At 41.5% G+C, this 21,442-nt stretch overlaps 1 protein-coding gene across 4 annotated transcripts in view; it reads left to right on the forward strand.

The window, feature by feature from the left end:
- Positions 1–21,442, forward strand: part of LOC126198882 (very-long-chain (3R)-3-hydroxyacyl-CoA dehydratase) — a 184,152-nt gene that overhangs the window by 494 nt on the left and 162,216 nt on the right. The window lies entirely within an intron of this gene.

Consider the following 21,442-nt stretch of genomic DNA (forward strand, 5'->3'; position numbering starts at 1 on the left):
GGAGCTGATTTTTTTTTTCAGTCTGTAATAACAACGTTTTTAATAAGCTTTCTGTAATGAAGTATAAAGTACCCTTTAACAGATACATTAAGGCTTGAAAAAACAGTTTCCTTAGTGGAAAGTAATATGTCACTCTACTGGTGAAAGATTTAGTAAGTTGCCGCCACAATATTAAGAAATTCGGTTCTGGGTACTGCACCTAACATCCACATAGAAAAATCAAACTAACTTTGAGTGAAATTAAAAACAAAAGTGTCAGCATTATGAGTGCAAAAAGAATCGAAGTGTTGGATGCAGAGATGGGAGCGGACAGGAAGAAAGAGTACATTGGGGCCTCGCCTGGGGTGAGGAACTGTCTGCTTACATGATAGAAGAAATAGATGTCAATTTGGAAGACATCTGGGATCCAGTAGTATAGCCAGAGTTCAACAGGACTTTAGAGGACTAGTGATCAAATGAACCAGAAAGGATAGACAACATTCTTTCAAAATTTCTAAATTCATTGTAGATGTAGCAACTGAGGAATTGTTCATTGAGTGTGTAGAATCTAGTAAACTGGAGACAAATCATCTGACCTTTGCAAGATTGTACTTCTAACAGTCCCCAAGATAACAAAGGCAGATAAATGTGGGAATTATTGTGCAATGAGATTAATTGCTCATTCATTCGAGTTGCCAACAAGATTAATATAGGTCTACAGAAGAATAGAAAGTAAAATTGATGATCTGATTGGCTTTAGGATTGGTGGAAGCAACAGAGAGGTAGTTCTGATGTTGCACTTGCTAAGGAAAAAACCTTTCATTATAAGCTTCTACATATTCCCAAGTTTCAACTTAAGAGTTTCCCTTTCCTGTCTTTGACATTGCGTTGGGCTTGGCCCTTTTTTAAAAAAGGAAAACATGAAATTGATTTTGTTTGGGATTTCAGTTTTCAGTATAAACTTTCTATCTGGACTACTTTTGACTTAGAACTGGATAAAGACTGTATACTTTCCCTCTAGGAGGAAGGGAATAGTGCAGTGAGAGAAAAATTAGTATTGGCCTATCATTGTGATGCACAGGTACTAATAGTGAAAGAAATCAATGCTGACTCATATCCCAAAGTAATGAACAAAAGATTCAGAGATAGAAATTCCACTAACAATGCAGACATTTAAAGATAAACCTGAACCTTGTACTTGTGAAAAGGTGAGTGAAATAAGTGTTAGTGTCAGTAGTGTTGAGAGAAACAAAGCTCCAGGGCTCGAAGTAATCCCTAACAGATTGAATACTGAATTTTGAAGTTGAGTTACTCTTCTTCTAACTATAATCTTTCATAGATTCCTTGAACAAAAAACTGTGTCCAGTAGTTGCAAGAAAGCACAGGTCACACCCGTTTACAAGAAATGTATCAGAAGTGAGCCACAAAACTAACACCCAGTATCTGTGACGTAGATGTGTTGCAGAATCTTAGCACATATTATGAGGTAAAACATAATGAGGTATCTTGAACAAATGACCCCCTCCATGCCAATCACTGAATGAGGTGGTGCAGTGGGTAGCACACTGGACTTGCATTTTGGAGGATGGCAGTTCAACCCATGTCTCGCCATATTGATTTGGGTTTTCCAAGATTTACTGAAATCACACCAAGTAAATGCCGGGATGGTTCCTTTGAAAGGATACAGCCGATTTCCTTCCCCATGCATGAAACAATCGGAGCTTGTTCTCTGTCTCTAATGACTTTGATGTTGACAGGCCATTAAACTCTGCCAACCAGTATGGATTACGAAAACACTGATCATGCAAAACCCAACTCACACTTTTCTCCCACAAAATAATGAAAGCCTGTGATCAAGGTAGGTACATGAAGTATTTATTGATTTCAGAAAAGCATTTGACTTTACACCACATCTATGCTTATTGTCAAAAATTCAGTTGTATGGTGTATCAAGAAAAATTTGTGACTGGATTGAGGTTTTTTGGTAGGGAAAATGCAGCAGGTTATTGTGGATGGAGAGCCACGTCAGATGTAGAAGTAACTTCAGGTGCGCCACAGGGAAGTGTGTTAGGATCCTTGCTGTTCAGATTGTATACTAATTACCTTGCAGACAATATTAACGGTAACCTCGTACTTTTTGCCATTATCTATAACGAAGTACTGTCTGAAGTATTGTCTGAAAGAAGCTGTAAATATTCACGGAAATACGGAAGCGTCCGATCCCGCCCGTCTGCTTTGACCCATGACATCACAAATATGGCGGAAACGACCATAAACCACGATTCCAATATTGCGCATATAAAGTCGGTACATACACATTATGTGGACGAAAATACATCGAAAAACAAACACACACTTTCCACAAAAAGCGTAATGACACTAATGGGACAAGCACGGGAAATGGGGTGTTTTTGGGTGGGGGCAAACTAAATATAATCAAATTTAGACACCCACCCCCATACAAAACCACACAAAACGATGAAAAAACCCGACATCACAAAACTCCCCAAATACCACTAAACACAATATCTGGAATCGGACACTTCCCTTGACCTATATAGCTCAACAGCAGCTACCGATCCCATAAATTAGGATCAAACACTTCCCTTGGCCTATATAGCTCAAAAACATTTCCGATACCTATATCAACATACAGAGTCACACATTGGGATCGAACACTTCCCTTGACCTGCGCACTGTTAATTTTATCCGTCATATCCATTCCTGAACGAAAACAACAACCAATTAATTTTACTAAAATTACCACACGATGTACAGTGAACAACACTAAATTAACCTTCACACAAAATCGTTAACTCACTGAAACGAATTCCTCTACAAACACAGCCGACACTCGAACAATTCTGGATAATGAGCAAAAGCAAACTGAGCACATTACACCACACAAACGAAAACCCTGAACATACCACCAGAGAGCACAATAAACCACAACACGACGACTTCTACAAACACGCCACACTCACAAACCAAACTGCGCCGTCATGACGTCACACACGACAACACTCTTACGTCACGGGTCAAAGGCGACGCGTGTGATCGGACACTTCTGTCGATCCATATTCACAGATTTTGATTAGATTTCAAAGTGGTGTAAAGATTGACAACTTGCTTTAAATGTTCAGGAATGTGAAACTGTACACTTCACAAAACAGAAAAACATAGTATCCTATGTCTATAATGTCAGTGATTCAAGGTTGGAATCGCCAAACTCTTACAAATACCTTGGTGTAACACTTTGTAAGGATATGAAATACAATGATATCATAGGTTCACACGTGGTAAAGTGGGTGATAGACTTCAGTTTATTTGTTGAGTACTGGGAAAATGCTATCAGTCTACAGAGGAGATTGTTTGCAAATCAATTGTGTGATGGATTCTAGAATATTGCCAAAGTGTGTGGAATCTGTACCAAATAGGACCAACCTGGGATATTGAACGTATACAGAGAAATGAAACACTAATTGTCACAGTTGTGTTTGACCCATGGGTCAGTGTTGCAGAAACTGAACTTGCACTCTCTCTTGAAGATAAGACGTAAACTATCCGAAGAAAGTCAGAAAGCCTATGTACAAAATTTCAGGAACTGGCGTTCATTGACGACTGTAGTAATATATTACAACTGCCTATGTATCACTCACATAGGGATTGTGAGGACAAGATTAAATTAATTACAGCATGTTCAGAGGCATTTAAACATAATTCTTCCCATGCTACATATGTTAATGAAATCGGAATAAACCCCAATAACTGGTACAATGGGACGTACCTCTGCCATGCACTTCAGAGGTTTGAAAAGTGTGGTTGTAGATGTGGTGTAGAAGTGTAAACCTGTCAAGAAATCTATAAAACAGATGACTTGAAGTATAAATAACTTTTCCATGTTCTTAGATAGTTCTTTTCCATTAAAAAATTTCAGGTGGTAGTACACACTAATAAGTACCAGATTTGGCAAACTAATGGCGTTACAATAACATGTAGGAGTCAGAGCCCAGTTACAGAATTTCACTGCAGACAATACTATGAAATGCTGAGAAATATCATCAGACTGGCTAAAACAGTGCATTACACCAAGAGAATAAATACCTCGCAGAACAAAATTAAAATGATATGGTCAGTTGTGAAAGAAATATCAGGCAGAATGAGGGTGCTAAACATATTATACATTCTCTCTTTGAGAATGAAACTGTTAGTGATCCAATAGAGCTATGCAAAATATTTAATAATCACATTTTTTCTGTAGTCAGTAAGTTAAAATTTTATTGGTACAGGTAAAAATGCAGAGCTTGTAAGCTGGTGCTAGGAAACAACTGCATCACATGCAGCTACAACAAGCAAGCAAAAATGAAACTGAGTCAGATATTACATCATTAAAGAATAACGATTTCCATGGAAGAAGAAGAAGAAGAAAAAAAAAAAAAAAAAAAAAAGCAAAGCTCTGCACTGTGGCCCTAATGAGCAAATTGGGAATGACTGACTGCTTTGTCTCCCTCTGCCAGTGGTGTCATTGAATGCGGTATGAGAGGGCATGGGATCAGCACACTTCTCTCCTAGCTGTTATTTAGCATTCTTGTCCTTGGAGCCACTACTTCTCATTCAAATAGCTCCTCAAGTGGTCTCTCTAGGCTGATTGTACCATACCAGTCTCCCCACTGAGGAGAAATCCCTGGTGGTATCTGAAAACGAACCCAGACCATCCACAAAGCAACCAGACTTGCTGACCATTAAACTATGGAGACAGATGAGACTCCTGTGGATATGATGAAATTTCATGCAGGAGTATGAAGATCAGTCCACCATACTTCAGGTCTGTACACAGATACCTGTGTAAAGTGTGTGTCAAGAGTGGTCAGTTTCGTGACGGACCCAGATACTCATTAATGAAACCACTTCATAGAAAGATAGAGAGTGAGAGAGAGAGAGAGAGAGAGAGAGAGAGAGAGAGAGAGAGTGAGTGTGTGTGTGTGTGTGTGTGTGTGTGTGTGTGTGTGTGTGTGTGTACAATTACCAACCATTATTTATGCCACCAATGTTTTCAAATTTTTTGAGAAAGCAATGTATAGGGAGTAGGGGCATATCTCGTACAGATAATTTGCTGTCAGACTCACAGTTTAGTGTCAGGAAAGGGGGTATCCTCAGAAAATGGAGTTTATTATTTTGCGCGGGAAGCACTATCAGGGCTAAATGATCAATTGAAGGCAATAAGTACTTTCTTTGATTTGACAAAAGCATTTAATTGTGTGGATCATACAACACTTTTGCATTATTTGAATATTATGGGATTAGGGAGAGAACTGAATAACTATTTACTTCACATCTGGAAAGAACGAAGCAGAAGGTTGTGTTACAGTGTAAGCAAACGGAAGAGATGTTACTCTGACTCGGGTCATATAAAGTGGGTGTGCCACAAGGCTCTGTTCTGTGTTCGTTGCTTTTCTTGATATATCACTTGCCACTAAATGTGGCAGATTGCTCAAAAACATTAATGTGTGCAGATGACCTAATTATTATTGTGAAAGACATGGAATGAGGTATAAATGATGTAACTAACAGTCGTCGGTGAGCTCAACATGTTACTCTCTGATAACAGGTTAATGCTTAATAGTAACAAAATGCAAATGCATACAATTTCTAACATGGAACTCTGTAATAGCGAAAGTTTATTGTCTCAAGCATCTCAAACAGTCAGTAAAGTTGACCATTTTAAATACTTCGGCGTGAGTGTAGTTGAAAGTATCACATTCAAAATATTGTGTGGATACTGAATGCTCCTATTTTCACTTTAAGAATAATATCCACTGGATTATCTCATATGGTGTTATATGTTGAGCAATTCTGTGCACTCACTAGAAATATTCTTAGGACAGAAAAGGGTGGTTCAACTGATCTGTGCTGTGACTTCATGTAAGCGTTGTTCAGAGCTAACCCAATAGAGGGTTTGTTGAGGTATTGCATATTATATATTTGTCTGAATTTAAAGACTAGGATATAAATACAATAAGAAAAAACAATTCAGTAGAAACAACTTTATTGCAGTACTGTGTAACTAGTATGTTGTTTGTTGTTGTTGTTGTTGTTGTTGTTGTTGTTGTGGTCTTCAGTCCTGAGACTGGTTTGATGCAGCTCTCCATGCTACTCTATCCTGTGCAAGCTTCATCATCTCCCAGTACCTACTGCAACCTACATCCTTCTGAATCTGCTTAGTGTATTCATGTCTTGGTCTCCCTCTACGATTTTTACCCTCCACGCTGCCCTCCAATGCTAAATTTGTGATCACTTGATGCCTCAAAACATGTCCTACCAACCGATTCCTTCTTCTAGTCAAGTTGTGCCACAAACTTCTCTTCTCCCCAATCCTATTCAATACCTCCTCATTAGTTACGTGATCTACCCACCTTATCTTCAGAATTCTTCTGTAGCACCACATTTCGAAAGCTTCTATTCTCTTCTTGTCCACACTAGTTATCGTCCATGTTTCACTTCCATACATGGCTACACTCCATACAAATACTTTCAGGAACAACTTCCTGACACTTAAATCTATACTCGATGTTAACAAATTTCTCTTCTTCAGAAACGATTTCCTTGCCATTGCCAGTCTACATTTTATATCCTCTCTACTTCGACCATCATCAGTTATTTTACTCCCTAAATAGCAAAACTCCTTTACTACTTTAAGTGTCTCATTTCCTAATCTAATTCCCTCAGCATCACCCGATTTAATTTGACTACATTCCATTATCCTCATTTTGCTTTTGTTGATGTTCATCTTATATCCTCCTTTCAACACACTGCCCATTCCGTTCAACTGCTCTTCCAAGTCCTTTGCTGTCTCTGACAGAATTACAATGTCATCGGCGAACCTCAAAGTTTTTACTTCTTCTCCATGAATTTTAATGCCTACTCCGAATTTTTCTTTTGTTTCCTTTACTGCTTGCTCAATATACAGATTGAATAACATCGGGGAGAGGCTACAACCCTGTCTCACTCCTTTCCAAACCACTGCTTCCTTTTCATGCCCCTCGACTCTTATAACTGCCATCTGGTTTCTGTACAAATTGTAAATAGCCTTTCGCTCCCTGTATTTTACCCCTGCCACCTTCAGAATTTGAAAGAGAGTATTCCAGTCAACATTGTCAAAAGCTTTCTCTAAGTCTACAAATGATAGAAACGTAGGTTTGCCTTTTCTTAATCTTTCTTCTAAGATAAGTCGTAAGGTTAGCATTGCCTCACGTGTTCCAACATTTCTACGGAATCCAAACTGCTCTTCCCCGAGGTCCGCTTCTACCAGTTTTTCCATTCGTCTGTAAAGAATTCGCGTTAGTATTTTGAAGCTGTGACTTATTAAACTGATAGTTCGGTAATTTTCACATCTGTCAACACCTGCTTTATTTGGGATTGGAATTATTATATTCTTCTTGAAGTCTGAGGGTATTTCGCCTGTCTCATACATCTTGCTCACCAGATGGTAGAGTTTTGTCAGGACTGGCTCTCCCAAGGCCACCAGTAGTTCTAATGGAATGTTGTCTACTCCCGGGGCCTTGTTTCGGCTCAGGTCTTTCAGTGCTCTGTCAAACTCTTCACGCAGTATCTTATCTCCCATTTCGGCTTCATCTACATCCTCTTCCATTTCCATAATATTGTCCTCAAGTACTTCGCCCTTGTATAAACCCTCTATATACTCCTTCCACCTTTCTGCCTTCCCTTCTTTGCTTAGAACTGGGTTGCCATCTGAGCTCTTGATATTCATACAAGTGGTTCTCTTTTCTCCAAAGGTCTCTTTAATTTTCCTGTAGGCAGTATCTATCTTACCCCTAGTGAGACAAGCCTCTACATCCTTACATTTGTCCTCTAGCCATCCCTGCTTAGCCATTTTGCACTTCCTGTCGATTTCATTTTTGAGACGTTTGTATTCCTTTTTGCCTGCTTCATTTACTGCATTTTTATAATTTCTCCTTTCATCAATTAAATTCAATATATCTTCTGTTACCCAAGGATTTCTATTAGCCCTCGTCTTTTTACCTACTTGATCCTCTGCTGCCTTCACTACTTCATCCCTCAGAGCTACCCATTCTTCTTCTACTGTAGTTCTTTCCCCCATTCCTGTCAATTGTTCCCTTATGCTCTCCCTGCAACTCTGTACAACCTCTGGTTCTTTCAGTTTATCCAGGTCCCATCTCATTAAATTCCCACCTTTTTGCAGTTTCTTCAGTTTTAATCTACAGGTCATAACCAATAGATTGTGGTCAGAGTCCACATCTGCCCCTGGAAATGTCTTACAATTTAAAACCTGTTCCTAAATCTCTGTCTTACCATTATATAATCTATCTGATACCTTTTAGTATCTCCAGGATTCTTCCAGGTATACAACCTTCTTTTATGATTCTTGAACCAAGTGTTAGCTATGATTAAGTTATGCTCTGTGCAAAATTCTACAAGGCGGCTTCCTCTTTCATTTCTTCCCCCCAATCCATATTCACCTACTATGTTTCCTTCTCTCCCTTTTCCTACTGACGAATTCCAGTCACCCATGACTATTAAATTTTCGTCGCCCTTCACTACCTGAATAATTTCTTTTATCTCGTCATACATTTCATCAATTTCTTCATCATCTGCAGAGCTAGTTGGCATATAAACTTGTACTACTGTAGTAGGCATGGGCTTTGTGTCTATCTTGGCCACAATAATGCGTTCACTATGCTGTTTGTAGTAGCTAACCCGCACTCCTATTTTTTTATTCATTATTAAACCTACTCCTGCATTACCCCTATTTGATTTTGTATTTATAACCCTGTAATCACCTGACCAAAAGTCTTATTCCTCCTTCCACCGAACTTCACAAATTCCCACTGTATCTAACTTTAACCTATCCATTTCCCTTTTTAAATTTTCTAACCTGCCTGCCCAATTAAGGGATCTGACATTCCACGCTCCGATCCGTAGAACGCCAGTTTTCTTTTTCCTGATAACGACGTCCTCTTGAGTAGTCCCCGCCCGGAGATCCGAATGGGGGGACTATTTTACCTCCGGAATATTTTACCCAAGAGGATGCCATCATCATTTAATCATACAGTAAAGCTGCATGTCCTCGGGAAAAATTACGGCTGTAGTTTCCCCTTGCTTTCAGCCGTTCGCAGTACCAGCACAGCAAGGCCGTTTTGGTTAATGTTACAAGGCCAGATCAGTCAATCATCCAGACTCTTGCCCCTGCAACTACTGAAAAGGCTGCTGCCGCTCTTCAGGAACCACATGTTTGTCTGGCCTCTCGACAGATACCCCTCCGTTGTGGTTGCACCTATGGTACGGCCATCTGTATCGCTGAGGCACGCAAGCCTCCCCACCAACGGCAAGGTCCATGGTTCATGGGTGTATTCGAAAATACATGGGTAAAGTGATTATTCTAATTGTAATGAAATGGAGGGTTAGCACTTTCTTCCTTTGGCTGCTTCAGTTCTGACTTGGCCATCGTGGTACATATATCTGCCATGTAATTTGGTGTTTACATTATTGACGCATTCAGAAGAAAATGCAAGATTCATTCAGTGAACAGACAGAAATATGATTTGCACTTGGATAACTCTTTCATAAGCATTTTACAGTAAAATGTGCACTATTCAGTAGGTTCTTTTTCAGTAGGGTTCTAGCAGAACTGAAAAAAAGGGGGTGGGGGGGACCCCAAGTATTCAAATCCAAGTTGAAAAGTTTCCTTGTGACTGACTCATGTTCTGTACAGGAACTCGTCGCAGTAGTTGAAAACTTTTTTCTCTAATGTGTTATTTATTTATATTCTCTCCTACAATTTTTTGTATTGTATTGGTTTGTTAGTTTATAAATGTTCTGATCAGTATTCTGTAAACTATGTACTGACTCTTTCCATGGCCAGTTAGATATGGCATGCATGGGCCCACAGAATCCAATGGATAAGCAGTAAAATAGATGGAAGTGATACTTTTACAAATAAAGACACTTTCATAGAAGTGTCAATCTAGAAAAAGCGTTTGACAATATAAAATCATTAAAGACATTCCAGATTCTCAGAAAAATATGCATAAACTTTAGGGAAAGTCATGTAGTACACAGTATGTGCAAGAACCAATGGCGTGCAAGAGGGATCTGAGACTGAGAGAGAAGTGCTCAGATGAAAAAGCTAATAAGTCAGGAATGCAATCTCGTCTCCATCACTGTTCAACCTGTGGATCAAAAAAAGTAGTAATGGGATCATGGAAATAAATGGAAGATTCACAGTAAAAGGATATCAGTGATAAGATTCACTGATGACATTGCTGTCTTCAATGAAAGTGGGTAAAGATTACAGGACCTGTTGAATGGAATGAACAGCTTACTGAACACAGATTATGGAAAAACCAAAGAGAGATGAAAGTAAGGAAGAGTAGTAAAATTTGAGATTAGCTTTCAACTTAACGTCATAAATGTAACAGTATTACGAAAAAGACTGTTGTGCCTTTCTGCGACTCAGTATCTCCACTACATGGTGACTAGCAACTTTCCTTTCCATAATATTGTTACCTTCCATCCTGGATTTTCCATTGTTTGATTAACATCATAAATGACAGTATTGTGAAAAGGATAGATCACTACTCACTGTCTAGCAGAGACATTGAGTCGCAGATAGGCACAACAAAAAGATTGATTCCTCCCCACTCCAGCCTCCTCCTTACCCCACCACCCAGATTACTCCTCCCATCGTGCCCAACTGCTTGCAGTCTGGTCTTGGCAGCCAGAGACATTGAAGACCTTTAGCCAAAATCTACCTGTCTGACAGTTTTCGTATCAGTGACTCAACATCTCCGCTATATGGTGAGTAGCAGTCTACCTTTTTCATAATACTGTCATTATTCCATCCTGGATTTTCCATTGTTCAACATCATAAGTGGGTCCATATAGTAAAAAAAGTGAATGAAGTCTCTACCTTGAACAACTATGCATGTTGGAATAAGCAAGGAGGATATATGAAGCAGATTACTGCAGACAGTGAGAAGTTCCTCACTTAAAGAAGTCTAATAGTACCAAACCTGTAGAATCACCAAGGAAAGGAATATGTGTAAAACACTGACTGGAAGAGTGGACAGGATTCCAGAACATGTGTAAGACACAGGAAATAACTTCCATCGTAGAGGGAGTCATGAAGGGCTGGAAGACAGATATTGGAACATATCCAACTAGTAATTGAGTATATTAGGTGTGAGTGCTGCTAGGAGAGGATAGGAGCAGAAATGACACACTGACTGATGATGACAGAAACTGTGTTAAGTGGCCCTCGTTGTTGTTGTTGTTATTGTTGTATGCTAGTCTATCCTGTGCAAGCCTCTTAATCTCCAAATAACTACTGCAAACTACATCAATGTGAACCTGCTTGCTGTATGCATCATTTGCCCACTGTGTACAGTTTTTATCTCCCTGCATTTCCCTCCAATACTAAATTGACAATTCACTGATATTTTGATATGTGCCATACCAACCAATCCCTTCTTTCAGTCATGTTATGCCAAAAATCCCCCCCTACACACACACACACACACACACACACACACACACACACACACACACTCTCTTCTATTCAGTACTTCCTCATTAGTTACATCAACTACCCAGGTACTATTCAGCATTCTTCTGTAGCACTTCATTTAAAATTGTACTATCTCTTCTAGCCTCAACTGCTTATTGTGCACATATCACTTCCATACAAGGCTACACTTCAGAGATATACCTTCAGGAAAAACTTCCTAACTCTTAAATCTGTGTTCAGTGTTAACAATTTGTAATACTCAAATATCAAAACTCATCTACTACTTTTAGTGTCTCACCTCCTAATAAAATTTCCTTAGCAACACTTGATTTAACTCGATGGTATAGTACTATCCATGTTTTACTTTTGTTGATGCTCATCTTGCAATCTCTTTTCAAGACACCCCCCCCCAGCCCCAACACCCAGGGGGGCCCCAAGCTCTGTAGTGGGTATGTCTATGGCCCACACAGGTCCCCGAGCTATTGCAGTATTTCTTCTTTTCCAGGCTGCCTTACCATCCCCTTCTTCGCCTCCCTGCCATTATTCATTTCCCTTTGCCCCTTCCTTTTCATCTCTTGGTGTTTTTTTTATCCCCACTTGGCTATCCTCCTGACTTCCTTTTGTCTTGTGGCTTTTGTTTGCTTGCTTTTCCTCCCCATTTTTGGCTTTTCTTTTTCTGTCCTCCTTATGCGTTTGACCTCCATCTCTAAATTTGACACATGTAGCATGAGCCAGATGGGGAAGAAGTCCCTCCCTAGTGTGTGGTTCCTCCTCTCCCATAGGCCTTTTGCCTCCTTGCTACATCACCAGCTCAGTAACCAGTCCATGTGGTGGGGCTGTTATGTACCCATCTGGCTGAGCCCCGTGACACCTCACGGATCATACTGCTGGCTGGTACCAGCGCTGTGAACGCCTTGTGAAAGTCTAGCAGTGGTAGCCTATCTTTTCAGGGCATCAGAATTCCCAGCAATGACCATCATGCCATGTGGCTGTGGCTGTGGCTGTGGCTGTGGCTGTGGCTGTGTGGCACCCGAACACCCAAAAGGCAAGAACCTTATGGGAGTGGGTTGTACCAGGGCAGACGTTTGACACATGAAACATGTTAATCTCTCTGGCCACTCTTTTGCAATCGCATCCCTCCCTAGGAATAGTTCTGTCTCAGTTGCTGTTTCTCTCTTTCCGGCCTTCCTCTTCCTCCCCCCCCCCCCCTCACGTTATCCGCTGGGAGGAGGGCTAAGCCCACTGGTTTGGGGCAAAACCCTTTCCGCTGTTCCCAGTCTGCACCAGGACTGACAGGGAGATTTTTGCCGCCACCTGTTGGGCACAAGTTTGATAGGGTTGAATCTGTAAGTGAGATCTGGCTCCTCCTTTTAAAGACAACTTCTGCTAGCCAGTCGGCCTCCCTCTCTGACTGCAACCATTTAGAAGACATCCCCCTCACAAGTCTCTCAATATGACATGGGGTGTAATTTTCCATAGGGACCTTCTCCTCCAGTCTGATGATGAACTTAAGGCGAATCTGGAACAACATGGCATTCACTTCATCCAGCATGTCCAGAGAGGCCCTAAGGACAATTGTGCAGACACTGACTCTTTTGTCCTGGCCTTGAAGGGGGATGCCCTGCTCGAGTAAGTTATGGTGATGGTAAACAGATGTGACATCAAACGATACATTCCACCTCCTATGCATTGCTTCTGTTGCCTCAAGTTCGGCCACATGTCCTTGTGATGCGATGCCATTTCTACATCTACATCAACATGGTTATTCTGCAGCTCACACTTAAGTGCCTGGCAGAGGGTTCATCGAACAATTTTTGTACTACTTCTCTACCATTCCACTCTCGAATAGCACGTGGGAAAAAGGAACACCTAAATCTTTCCGTTCGAGCTCTGATTTCTTTTATTTTATTATGATGATCATTTCTCCTTACATAGGCGGGTGTCAACAAAATATTTTCACATTTGGAAGAGAAAGTTGGTGAATGAAATTTCGAAAATAGATCTCGCTGCAGAGAAAATCGCCTTTGTTTCAGTGATTGCCACCCCAACTCGCGTATCATATCAGTGACACCCTCACCCCTATTGCGCGATAACACGAAACGAGCTGCCCTTCTTTGGACTTTTTCAGTGTCCTCCATCAATCCTGCCTGGTAAGGATCCCACACCACGCAACAATATTTCAGCAGAGGACAGACAAGTGTAATGTAGGCTGTCTCTTTAGTGGGTTTGTTGCATCTTCTAAGTGTTCTGCCAACAAAGTGCAGTCTTTGCTTCGCCCTCCCCACAATATTATCTATGTGGTCTTTCCAATTTAAGTTGCTTGTAATTGTAATTCCTAGGTATTTAGTTGAATTGACAGCCCTTAGATTTGTGCGATTGATCATATACCCAACATTTATCGGCTTTCTTTTAGTACCTATGTGGATAGTCTCACACTTTTCTTTGTTTAGTGCAAATTGCCACTTTTCTCACCATACAGAAATTCTCTCTAGATCATTTTGTAATTGGAATTGATAGTCTGATGATTTTACTAGATGGTAAATTACAGAATCATCTGCAAACAGTCTAAGGGGACTGCTCAGATTATCATATAGATAGTTTATATAAATCAGGAACAGCAGAGGGCCTATGACACTACCTTGCGAAACGCCAGATATCACTTCTGTTCTACTCGATGGTTTACCGTCTATTATTACAAACTGTGACCTCTCTGAGAGGAAATCACGAATCCAGTCACACAACTGAGACGATACTCCATATGCACGGAATTTGATTAATAGTCACTTGTGAGGAACGATATCAAAAGCCTTCTGTAAATCAAGGAATATGGAATCAATCTGATATCCCTTGTTGACAGCACTCATTACTTCATGGGAATAAAGAGCTAGCTGTGCTGCACAAGAACGATATTTTCTGAATCCGTGTTGATTATGTATCAATAAGTCATTTTCTTCAAGGTGATTCATAATGTCAGAGCACAGTATATGCTCCAAAATCCTACTGTAAATTGAGGTCAGTGATATAGGTCTGTAATTCAATGGGTTACTCATATTTCCCTTCTTGAATATTGGTGTGACCTGTGCTACTTTCCAGTCTTTAGGAACAGACCTTTCGTCAAGTGAGTGGTTGTATATGATTGCTAAGAAAGGTGCTATTGCGTCTGCGTACTCTGAAAGGAACCTGATTGGTATACCATCTGGACTGGGAGACTTGCCTTTCTTAAGTGATTTGAGTTCTTTTGCAACACCTAAGATATCTACTTTTATGTCACTCATGCTAACATCTGTTCTGGTTTTGAATTCTGGAATATTTACTTCATCTTCTTTCGTGAAGGAATTACGGAAAACTGCATTTACTAACTCCGCTTTAGTGGCACCATCATAGGCAACATTTCCATCGCTAACACATAGTGACAGTATTGACTGTTTTTTGCCACTGGTGTACTTTACTTACGACTAGAATCTCTTTGGGTGTTATAGCATATTTTGAGACAATGTTTCATTGTGGAAACTATTAAAAGCATCTCGCATTTCTGTCTGTGGTGACTGTGGCCGCCCTCTTCATGTGGGGAGCTCTTGTACCCCGCCACATTACTGTGTACTCCTTTGGCCTACATTCTCCCTGCTCACTAGAGTGTCCACTGTATACAAAGAAAACAGAATCCAGGAAATAATGATATTTGACCGTCTCAGCTACTTTGAGGCTGGAAGAAGTTTGAGAGACTTCACCCTGTGAATCTTTCATCTACCTTTGTCTCAGTTATGTCTTCCCCTCGTCCCCCCTCTTACGTATCCTCCATCCTGCCCCTTTTCCTTTCCTTCCCCCTCCTCTCTCCACCACAGGCGGCTCCTGCCCCCCCCCCCCTCCCCAAGGAACTGCTCCTCCTCCTCCATGGACAGAGAAGAAATCCTCTTCTCTGGCTCCTGTTAGGGATGGGATTTCCTCTCGGAACACTGCTCCCTGGCATTCTCAAGAAGGGAAGCCTGTTACCTTGAATCAGATGAGGGATCCACACTCTGAGTGCTCTGAAGCCACTTGGTCTCTGTCCAGTTTCTCTGCCACCTATTCCCATACTGATAATACTTCCTCCCTCCTTCCCTCCAAGGGAGAAGAATAAGCAGCACAGGTCTAAGGACGAGGCTTCCCTGGCGTCCCGAGGGGGTTTGATGGGTGAGTGCCACTTTGTGATGTTTGTGGAAGTTCAACACTGATTACTGTAAATGATGCAGGCAACAGGCATTTCACAGTTCTTTACTTTCAGTGATCACAAATCCCCCCCCCCTCCCCCTCCCTCCAATATTACACAGTTATATGGCCAGTTCACTATTGGTAAATGTTGATTGATAAGCCTCATTAATAGGTTGCAGGTAACGTCAGAATACTGCTACAATAGTTTGCTGTTTAATATCTGTGAGCAGTAAAAACATAACAAGACAGTTCACAGCTCTTGTAGAATAATATGGTATGTGTGACACTATTGTTCAAATAAACTGAATGGATATTGTCATTAATTGTTCTAACACATGACCTACTTGTGTTACACTTATTCCACTGTTAAGTTGATGCATAGTTGTTAATCTAACCAATACATGTTTCATGTCTGAAAATCAGCCGCAGACTGTCTTGTGTCGGGACCAAAAATCAGTCCTTCATATATCCTCACAATAATAGGCACTGAAACTATACATTGTTCGATGTTTAAGTTACAGAAATTACAGTTAAATATAACTCATTCAATTAACTGAATACATTGAAAAATTCCTTCTTTTTAACAGTTCCTCCTACCACAAAAGTTAGGCCGAATTATTTGTTAAAATAATGAAATAAACAGATATAGTTATACAGACAATACTTTTGACAAATCTGGTAATTATTTTGGAATTAATTAACGGCTGGCTTTGGTAATATGTTTTCGAGTAGAGCCAAGTAAATACTTTAAGAATCCTAGTAGTTCTGCTTCCAAATGTTTATAATAAGTGCACAATTTATATTTGTTTATAAGTCAACAATAGAATATGTCACGAAACACCTACTGATTTTACCCCATAACAGAGGTATTAACTAGGAATGGTTAAAATAAATGAGGAAATTAATTACATACAGAAAACTAAACACAAAATTAGACCTGGTGCTATATTATTTAAGACTGAGGGCCAACCTTTCTCTTTTATGGAAATGCAGATTATACTCATGCATGTTAATGGTAATTAGGCAAAAATGGGAAAAAAATGAATTTAAGGAGGCAGGTGTCAAAACAAGTGAGGAAGTAAAGCAATCCCAGCTTACTTCGTCACAACATCGACGGGTAGGGGCCTTCTAGTTGACCATGTTACTACAGACTTTGATTTGTCTCCCCTCAGTGACGGTTCCCCTACCTGCTTCAGTGCCGCTCATGGCACCTTTTCTGTTATCAATCTCATGATCGCCTCCCCTGCTCTTGTGACTACATGGATCATCCTATGATGACCTTCATGGCAGTGACCATTTTCTGGTGATTCTGTTGTTCCCTTGCAACTGCCAAGCAGACAGGCACCCATATTAGACATTCCATAGAGCCAGTTGGTCTTTATATAGGTCTGCTGTGCACTTTGACACTTCTCTCTTGGATTGCATTGATACTGTCATGCAAGATGTCTTTGACTCTATTCTTCAGGCCACTGACATCCACAGGTCCCCTCCGTTGTCCGGTACCTTGGTGGACCAAGAATGTAATAATCACTATCCAGGATCACTAACCGGTGCTGCAACGATTTAAATGAGACCCTTCACAGACCAGCCTTATTGTTTTTAAGCATCTCTGTGCTCGTCTCACTACCTTGTTAGGCAGAGTAAAGGGGATTACTGGGACTACTATGTTTCCTCCGTGGGGACGTATGCTTCTTCATTTGCAGGTTTGGTCCAATCTCCACAGCCTTCTTAGCCACCAACGATAATCAACTGTCCAGGGTCTTATCCTACGTGGTGCTCTATGTACTGATCTATCAGTACTTGCAGAACAGCTAGCGACACCCTTTGTGACACTATCCTCCTACCTTTCTCTAGCAGAAACAATGAATTGAAGAAACCCCCCTCTGTTTCAATCCCCCACCAAGCTGAAGCCTATAATGAACCCTTCACTGAATGGAAATCTTCCAGGCTATTACCTCTTCACATGACATGGCCCTAGGCCTGGATTCCATCCACAATCAAATGATCCAACATTTGGATGTTACCCAGAGGTAACATATACACAGGGTCTTCAATTGTACTTGGCTCACGGGTGCCTTCCCCTCATGTGCTTATCATCATCTTTAAGCCCAATGTGTCTCAAGAGCTGCCGATGATTAGACTGACCAACGTACTTTGTAAACTGTTTGAGAGGATGATTCTCTTCAGATTATGTTGGGTACTCAAATCCCAGGGCCTTTTGTCATTGTATTAGTGTGGCTTCCAGGAAGGACAATCTACAACGAACCATTTACTCATATTGGAAACAGCAATTTGACAGGCTTTTATGAGCAGTAACCACCATTACCTTGTTGCTGTCTTGTTTGACATACATAAGGCATACGACATGGCTTGGTGGCGTCACATTTTGGTTACCATCCACGACTGGGGCTTTCACAGCCCTCTTCAGATTTTTATCCGCAAGTTATTATCCCACCGGCTCTTCTGGGCTAGAGTTGTCACTTCACTCAGCATCCCTTGGATCCAGCAGACCGGTGTCCCAAAGGGTTCTGTATTAAGTGTCACACTCTTCCTCATAGCCATCAGTGGGCTGTTGAGCCTCTGGTTACCCTGACATTATATGTCAATGATTTTTGCATCTAGTGCAGCTCCCACTCAGTAGCATCTGCTGAATGCCAGCTCCAGGGTGCCATCCAACTAGCCTCTGCGATGGCCCTTTCCCATGTTTTACAGTTTTATGCTTTTTGGCTGTTGAGCCACAGTACACCCTGATCCAGAACTTTATTTATGCAAGCAGCACATAGATGTTGTAGTAAAGTCCCGTTTCTTGGGCCTTCTTTTTGATAAAAAGCTGACACGGCTGCCCCATATTCGCCACCTGAAGACTACCTGCATGTGGAAGCTTAATGCTGTCCACCTCCTGGCCCACACATCTTGGGGTGCAGACTGTGCTACTCTTCTCCATATTTACTGGGCTCTAGTTTTTTCTGGATTACATTATGGTTGTCAGGTTTATGGCTCAGTGGCTCCTTCCATTCTGAAACTACTTGACCCTGTTTACATTATTGGTTGCTTCTGGCTATCAGTGCCTTTTGCACTAGTCCCGTCGACAACCTTTTCTTGGAAGCAGGGGTCCCTACTCTACAAATACAATGGAGCCAACTCCTGGTTTCTTAAGCAATTACCATTTGATGATTCCCTGACCGTCCTGCGTATCCCGTCCTCATTGTAAATAAGGGATGCCTCCCTCCTGATACCTGTCCTTGGGTGTGATTGCCAGTTGGAATGTGCCTCACTTCCGTCTGTCAGGATTTATATCTCCATTCATTGGAAAGTTCCCCGTGGATTACCTGACCCCCCCCCTCCCCCACTCGCCTGCCCATGGATGACGCCTTGACCACAGATTAAGACCAACCTATTCCAGGGTCCTAAAGTCTGTATCGCCCCTATGATATTCTGGCGCCTTGTACGTTCCATCCTTGAAGAGTTCAGGGATGCTGCCATCTTCCACATTGATTGTTCTAAAATGATAGATAAGAAGGGATAGACTTTTATGTCTGCTACAGGCATGGAACACTATTTACTGCCGGGATCATGAAGTGTTTTCACAGCAGAGCTGCTAGCCATTAACAGGCCCCTCCATTTTGTACTGAGGCCTCCCTCCACAGTGTTTCAATATGTACCAACTCAATAAGCAGCCTGCAGGCTATAGATAGATGCTACTCTCATCAACCTGTGGTCTCTGGTATCCATGACCTTCTCTCTGCCCTTGGCTGTGTCGCCTGCTCACTTATCTTTCTCTGGTGGGGCATCCCAATGAACTGAATGACCATTTGACTAGAGAGACAGATACCCCCCCATTCCCTTTCATGATTCAAGGTGCAGATATGTGGATACACACCAAATCTCTCTTTACCCAAGTGCATAGTGACATCTGGTGTGCTACTGCTTTCAGTAATAAACTCCACACAATCAAGCAGACTACTGCAGTTTGGCACTCTTCTGTCTGCTCCTCTCAGAAAGAGTCCACTGTCTTACGCTGTCCATGCATCAGTCATACTAGGCTCAGCCATTGTTTTCTCTTGTTTAACAAGCTACCCTCAAAATGTGGTTGTGGAGCCAGACTGACGGCATTCCACATATTCGTGGAATGTCCCCTTCTTTTGGTCCTTCATACTAAGTGTAGTCTTCCAGATTCCCTGTCTCTAATATTAGCAGAGGATTCATGGATGGTTGAACTGGTCGTCAGTTTCCTTCATGAAATGGTTTTTATTTTCAGTTATAAGGTTTTGCTTTCCTCCTGGAGCAGGGGAAGTGTGGTTTTGGTTGGGCCCTCTCTTCTTATTTTCTATATCTGAAACCAATGACCACTTCCCAGTGCAAAGAACACCCTTTTGTCCCTCTGTTTTTCCAGTTTTTTGATTTGGCCTACCCTTTTAAGCTTTCTGCTGTGTGTGTTTTTAGCTTCTTCACTGATTGGATCGCCCACTTTTAGCGGGTGCCTCTTTATTTTGCATGTAAATTATGAATCATGGGATTGATGGCCTCACCATTTAGTCCAATAACCCCCCTCAATCAGAGCTCAATTCTGGATCCTTTGCTGCATTGCGATGAGCGAATCTGTGACCTTTCCCTACAACACAGCTGCGTATTTCAACAGTGGTTAGATCAGAGTCAGGTACAGCTTGATGTGTTGTTGTGGCGGCAGGGTCGACTGTGGGTTCAACAGCTGGTAGAGAGCAGGAACGTGCCCTATGGCTCTGCTTCTGATGTCTTGGATATGAGGCGCTCAGGAGAGTCATTGGTCTAGGCTAACAACTACACTATGTGATTAAAAGTATCCATACACCCCCAAAAACATATGTTTTTCATATTAGGTGCATTGTGCTGCCACCTACTGCCAGGTACTCCGTATTAGCAGCCTCAGTAGTCAGTATACACCGTGAGAGAGTAGAACAGGGTGCTCCACGGAACTCAAGGACTTTGAACGTGGTCATGTGATTGGGTATCATTTGTGTCAAATGTCTGTACGTGAGATTTCCACACTCCTAAACATCCCTAGGTCCACTGTTTCCGATGCGGTAGTGAAGCAGAAACGTGAAGGGACACATACAGCACAAAAGCGTGCAGGCCGACTTCATCTGTTGACTGACAGAGACTGCCGACAGTTGAAGAGGGTCATAATGTGTAATAGGCAGACATCTATCCAAACCATCATACAGGAATTCCAAACTGTGTCAGGATCCACTGGAAGTACTATGACAGTTAGGTGGGAGGTGAGAAAACTTGGATTTCATGGTCGAGCGGCTGCTCATAAGCTCACATCATGCCGATAAATGCCAAATGATGCCTCGTGTGGTGTAAGGATCATAAACATTGGATGATTGAACGGTGGAAAAACTTTGTGTGGAGCGATGAATCATGGTACACAATGTGGCGATCTGATGGCAGGATGTGGGTATTGCGAATGCCCGGTGAACATCATCTGCCAGCCTGTATAGTGCCAACAGTAAAATTCAGAGGTGTTGGTGTTAAGGTGTGGTTGTGTTTTTCATGGAGGGAGTTTGCACCTCTTGTTGTTTTGAGCTCCACTATCACAGCACAGGCCTACATTGATGTTTTAAGCACCTTCTTACTTCCCACTGATGAAGAGCAATTCGGGGATGGCGATTGCATCTTTCAACATGATCAAGCACCTGTTCGTAATTCACTGCCTGTGGTGGAGTGGTTACACAATAATAATATCCCTGT

The sequence above is a fragment of the Schistocerca nitens genome, chromosome 8, assembly GCF_023898315.1.
Source record: "Schistocerca nitens isolate TAMUIC-IGC-003100 chromosome 8, iqSchNite1.1, whole genome shotgun sequence".
Classification (NCBI taxonomy): domain Eukaryota; kingdom Metazoa; phylum Arthropoda; class Insecta; order Orthoptera; family Acrididae; genus Schistocerca; species Schistocerca nitens.